This window comes from Hipposideros armiger, unplaced genomic scaffold (genome assembly GCF_001890085.2).
Source record: "Hipposideros armiger isolate ML-2016 unplaced genomic scaffold, ASM189008v1 scaffold_233, whole genome shotgun sequence".
In the NCBI taxonomy this organism is placed as follows: Eukaryota; Metazoa; Chordata; class Mammalia; order Chiroptera; family Hipposideridae; genus Hipposideros; species Hipposideros armiger.
In genome coordinates, this window is record NW_017731583.1 from 998,949 (window position 1) to 1,005,571 (window position 6,623).

General features: G+C 39.0%; 1 pseudogene; it reads left to right on the forward strand.

Annotated features, from left to right (window-relative positions):
* The first annotated feature begins 266 nt into the window (after positions 1-266).
* LOC109389430 (chromobox protein homolog 1 pseudogene) lies at positions 267-1,789 on the forward strand (annotated as a pseudogene).
* Positions 1,790-6,623: the final 4,834 nt, after the last annotated feature.

Here is a 6,623-nt window from a genome sequence, read left to right on the forward strand (position 1 = left end):
ATGGAAGTCTGAGTGTGCTACTTTCTATTGACATTCATTTACTCTTTTACATATAAACCATTCATTTATTCTCTTCATGTGTTGAACACTGGCAGCTCCATCTATTTCATGTGACTCTATGGAGTTATTCTACCTATTCACAATTATTACTTTTTGCTAAAAAATTGTTTGGACTATAAGACTTGGCCTAGGGAAATTTCTGGGGAATAATAATCAACTGTTAGGAATTGGTGACTGAAAATAAGTGGGTCACTAATTTTGTTGAAATGTCAAAGCTCATGTCTGAAAATGGTGAGCAAAATAAGCCAATAGGTAACTTTTAATAGGTCATGCACTTTTATTGCTATTCACATAGAGACTTCATAAATTTTCACAATTCCACCAAAATAGTTTCTTAACATTCCATCCAATAGGACAAATGACCTTTATTAGTTTCTGAGCAGCTCTCATATCCAGAGGCTATTTAAAGGGTTTACACCTGATTTAGAACTTATTAGTGTGGTTTTTTTTTGGTGTCACATTTTTAATTTTGTACACCAATGTTATAGACTGGAAAGAGAATTTATAATAGATGATTCAGGTTATGGTCATGGTTACACCAGAGAGAAGCCACTGGCATTAATGATCGCCTTGTACTCTCTGGCAAAACAGGACTAATAACCGCCACTCCATAATAATAGTATAAACCCTGATGACATGAAGAATTTTACAGATTTGTCTTCCCTTGGAAGATATCTTGTAAAAACAGAATGTTGTTTCTAGAATGCTGTATATCTAGTGACAGAAAAGTCTTGCATGTGCTTTCCCAACTAAATTTATTAAAATAATTAAGTTTATTACAAGTACACCTGTAGAAGCAAAGGTCACTTTTATTCCAGTGAAGTCATAGCTTCAAGTCAGGAATTATGGATAGCGAGTAAGGGTTACAGTGCTGGTTTATATATGTTAAGGCTTGGTGGGTAAATATAATTCCCACAACAAACATACCCTAACAAATATAATTTACTTTAACCAACATATAATAAGCCGAGGCAACTTCATACAGCAAACAATGACATACACCAAACAGGGAAAGCACACAGGTTACATTCTACAACCACATTTAAAGTTGGAAGGTCTCAGAGTTAGAAATCGATGGTCCTTAAAATGACTGAGTCAAACTTCTTTCTCTTACAGAAAATCTCTCTTCCGTTCTCAGCACCTTTCATACCAGAAAATTGGCAGGCACTACAGGGAAAAAACATAACAAGAAGAAACGGAGGAGGTGCTAGAAGAAGAGGACGAGGAACATGTGGTGGAAAAAGTTCTCGACCATTGAGTGGTAAGGGACAAAATGGAGCACGTCCTGAAGTGAGGGGGTTCTCAGACGAGGACAACATGTGGGAGCCAGAAGAGAACCTGGATTGCCCCGACCTCATTGCTGAGTTTCTACAGTCACAGAAAACAGCACATGAGACGGATAAATCAGAGGGAGGCTGCAAAACCGACTCTGATTCGGAAGATAAGGGAGAGGAGCGCTAACCAAAGATGAAAGAAGAGTCAGACAAGCCATGAGGCTTTGTGGTGGAGTTTGGAGCCAGAGCGGATTATTGGAGCTACAGGCTCCAGTGGAGAACTCATGTTCCTGGTGAAATGGAAAAGCTCTGATGAGGCTGACCTCGTCCCTGCCAAGGAAGCCAATGCCAAGTGTCCCCAGGTTGCCATCTCCTTCTGTGAGGAAAGACTGATGTGGCATTCCTACCCCGTGGAGGATGATGACAAAAAAGATGACAAGAATGAACTCTCCTGAGTACCATCCTCTGTCACATCTGACTGTGGGTTTCAAGTGGGGAGGGGACAGAGTTCTACTTGTCTTGACACCATAGAGGTAGCTTGAGAAGATGTCCTCTGTAGAGCCAGTGTAGTTTCTGTGCCCTACAGCAGCCCAAGTGCTTTAAATGCTGTATACTTTGCATGTTCATCCCAGTGGAGGGAACGGAGGATCAGTGTTTCAAGGCAAGTCATTCTGCATTTTGCTGAGAAAAGCAAAGGGACTTTTATGAAAGACAAAACTTGCAGAATGGGTATGTGGGAGAGTAAAAAGACACTGTAGATCTTCAAAGAGCATCTCCACAATCCACAGCCTTCTTCCGAATAGCATTAACTCTGCATTTTTACAGTGTAGCATGTGTGTAGTTTTGGCTGTTACTGGGGTATCATTTGGGGGAAGGAGGGGTGGGGTGTGAAGGAAGGGAGAAGGGTAAGATCATTTTTGTTAAAATTTGGGGCCTGATTGGGGAAATGACGAAACGATGGAAAGAACAAACAACTAATGATGAAAAAAAAGAAAAGAAAGTCATCTTTAAAAGGCTAGAACCAAAGCAAAGAAAAACATAATGCATGCCTTTTGTGACTCCAAGTTATTCTAGAAAATATCAGCGTAAGATATGGTGTAGTGATGGCAGAAGACAACAAAATGACATGAGAGCAAACTAAATGACTTGTCTGTTTCAAGGGAAATACAGACATTGAGAAGTTTCAGCACTCAATAGAAGAAAATAAACATGACAATGGGCTAAAGGGAGGAACAATCACCCTAAGAATGTAGAAATGTATAGCTTTTAAATCCAGAAAAGAAAACTCAACCTACCCAATAAGTGGGAAACTGGAATGATAATAAAAAACTTCTCCTCTTTAAAACACACTCAAATGGTGAGTTCTGCTAAACTTTAGAAAAATGCATTTCCCAGCTCTATTACTGGGACAGTGTGAGGTTTGCGGCAGGTTATGTCAACTCTTTGAGCTTTGATTTCTTCTGTGACAGGAAGATGTTATTGCATAGAAAGTACTTAGCATAGTGTCTGGGTAGAAGCCATTCAGCAAACATTAACTATGCTTTTACCAATCTTACTACTTTCACTACTATTAGTACTGCTGCTTCTATTATTTATTATTCTTGTTTCTCTGAGTCCCTGATGTAAAGGATTCATGTTAAGCCTATAACATGTTTGAGTTTGACATATGCTAATAGATATAATTAGATCTTGCAGGTGTGGGCAGTGTTTCTTAGCAAGATGAGATCCAGAGATAGAAACGTTTGTGTTAACTCCAAAGGAAGCCAGAAGTAATATTAGATGGTGGCATTGCCATGGAGCAGAGTGCATTAGAAAGTGTCAGTTACAAAGACTGACTGATTTGGATGGGCAATTCCAATTCTTGCCCAGTTAGAGTAAGCTAGAAAGAACAACAAGCTGGGAAGAACTTATTCTTGTACGTAATTTGCTGGCAGTATGTCAGGAAGCACATCCTTAACTTGGTCTGTACTCCAAGCCCCCACGTTCTCGTGTAATAGACAGGAAATCTCAATTTGAAATTGGCTTTGTGTACAGCCAGTGCTTAGGAAATATTTATCAATTTATCGACTTTGGACATTTTGTCAGTTTAGCAATTTCAATCACTTTATCAAATTATCGATCAGGCCGCACATGGTTTGCCACTTTCCTTCAGATACCAAGCATTCCCAGCTGACTTGCTTACCAATATAGGACCCACAGACTACGGAGACCTTCCTTATGGAGTGAAATTCAAATCAGGAGTTGGTGTTATTTATTATGGATGAACAAGAGAAAATTTGCTTTTATTATCAATCTCTACAAAGATGTGGTGACTTGTTCTACCTTTCAAGAAGTTTGACTTGAAAATTTAGTAGAATATTTGTTGGGAACAAGAAAAATCAACACCTGAACAGGATGGAAAACATATCGAGGGCAAATGCCTATGCTCATAGCAAAATGTTTGGCAAGAAAAAGAATGTTAATTTTAGTGTGACATACACAGTGGATTCAGTTATTAATTTTCCCATCACAGTTTCACTTCAAAAAACAAACAGTGCAGACTTGTCAGTGTTTCCTAATGGAACCAGAGCATACCTTAGGAACTAGTTCAGGGAGATATTTTAGTTCCCTTGCTTTGTTTTTCAATTAATCATTTGACTATTTTTGTGTACTTCCTTTCCTTAGGGATATATTCTGAATCTGATCTGACTGTTTTTTAAACCTATTTTGTTCTGTGCAAAATACTTTTGGTATTTGTAAATTTACAAAATGTTCTTAACCTCAAGAGAAAATAAATGTTAGAGAAAATTAAAACAAGTCCAAATAATTAAGCACGTTTTTTGAAATCCCTCAAGTGTATGAAGAATGTAAGTAAAAGAAAACAAGTTAGGCTTGGGCCAGAACCTAGAGAAATCTTTGAAGATGTCAAAAATGATTTCATACGAATAGTTGGGTTTTTTTTGTTTGTTTTCTTTAAAAGAAGGGGAGGAGTTGGAAGAAAGCATGAAAGTGGCAAGCTTATCAGAATTTGGATTTGGCAAGGATATTGTGGTGTAGTGAGCTTTGCCTAGCCCATCAAGCTTACCATCCTACTGATAAGTCAATTCCTTTCAAATCAAAGTGCTATACTAGAAATGTTAATGAAACTGGATTCTTGCTCACACAAACAATTTAACATGATGAAACTGGTGGGCCAGCCAAGTGGCTCAGTTGGTTAAGAGAGCGAGCTCTGAACAACAGGGTCACGGGTTCAATTCCCACATGGGCCAGTGAGCTGTGTGTGAGCTGAGCTGCCACTGAGCTGCCAACAGGTGGCAGGATGGCTCAGCTGGTGAGAGCACGTGCTCCTAACAACAAGGTTGCCAGTTCAACTCCTGCATGGGATGGGGGGCTATGCCCACCCGCAACTAAGATTGAACACGGCACCTTGAGCTGAGTGGCCACGAGCTACCGACAAGCGGCTGGAGGGTGACAGGACTTGGAGCTGAGCTAGCTGCACTCTCCACAATTAAGATTGAAGGACAACAACTTGGCTGTTCCCCTTCCCCAATTCCCTAATAAAATCTTAAAAAAACAAAAATTATGAAACTGGATTAAAGAGGAAAGATAATATTACAATGGTGTATAAGATTATTGTATAATCATATTATAAAGAGGATTTTCAAGATCATCTTCTCCTAGAAAGCCAAAGGAAATGAACTCTACTTCTCTCACCTTTTAAATTCTTCCTATACCTCAAAAGGGCTATTTTGATTCCCACATCTGCTTCAGACTCTACAAAACTTTCCAGCTTGCTTGTTGATTATACTACAAATGTGATTCCATTATAAAGACCCCTTGATTCGAGTTCTAAAAACATGGAAGGAGTGTCTTTTGCCTTGAGAAAGAAGGCAGCATAACATGCAGGGGCAACAGAGCATGGTGGTTGAGAGTATGCATGTGTGGACATGTGGATAAGAGTCAGATGACTTTGGTATGAAGCCCCAGATCACAACTGAGGAAGTTAATCTCTCTAAGCCTCAGTTTCCCCATCTTCAAAATGGGAATATTAATAGTTCCTACCTCATAGAATTGTAAGCATCAAATGAGGTAGCAACTGTACTTAGAAAACTAGTGGGCATAAATGTTAGCTATGATTCATGTTTGATGTATGTATATTCATTTATGCATTCCACACATATTCCCTGAGTGAGTGCCTACTTTGTGCCAAATATTGTTCTAGACGCTGAATCCCAACAATGAATAAGACATACAATGTCTCAGACTTCATGGAGCCTCTAGTCTCATCTCAACAAGAAAATGAGCTCCATTAGGAAAGAGAGCATAAAATATACCATTTTGTATCTCCCATGGGGCTTTGCAAAAATAGACAATAGGTGTTTGTGAGGGGGTCATACTAAGCGGAAGAAGGAAGACATGTTTCAAAAACCTTGCACTCCTGGGCAAAAAAATAAAAATAACAATCATGTGGACAAACCAATTGTATTCTGCCAAGAACACCTGGAATGTAGTCCTCCAACACTTCTTAAAAGTCAATTCCTTGATAATTGGAAATATAATGGATTGCACGAAGTTTCCGCTGCACCGTGCCATGTTTGTCTCACGAGGCAGAGGAATGCATGGCGTGGAGCACACTTCTGGATTGTGATGTTCAGCCAGGTGAGCCCAGATCACCTTGGGTTTCATGGCTGGTCAATCTGGGTCATCTGACTGCCATTTAGAAGGTTTGGCTTTGCTGTCAGCCTTAGAGCCACAGGAGGTAACCATGTGGCCAGGATGACTGCAAGAGGCCAGGGAGGCCCAGGGATGCCTAGCTAAAGAGTTTCACTCCTTCAACTTGAGTTACTATTAAAACACAAGTTTCTCAAGGACAGTTAGTAATTGGGACTATTAAATTTTTATTCACTCTTCACAGTAAATAAGAATCAATATTTTCTTTAAAAAAAAAAAAGAACTTCAGTAATTTTTAGTCTCATTATAAAAATGTTTTGTCCACTGAAAGAAACTGGATGTTATAACTTTACACACATACACACAGTCTTTCTGAAGAGCAAGTTTTGAGAACTGTACTTAGAGGGATCTTGCAAGACCTTTGGTCTGGAAAGTCGGGAGACCTGGGTTCTAGTTTTGACTGCAATTAAATACTTGGTTGAACTTAAACAAGTGAAATAACATCTCTGGGCCCCAGTTTCCATGTCTGTAAAAGAAGAACACTTAAGTGTCTCTTCTACCTCTTATTTTTTAAAAGTATTTACTTATCAAATAACTATCCACTATATGCCCATCTATTTCATAAAGTATTAAAACAAA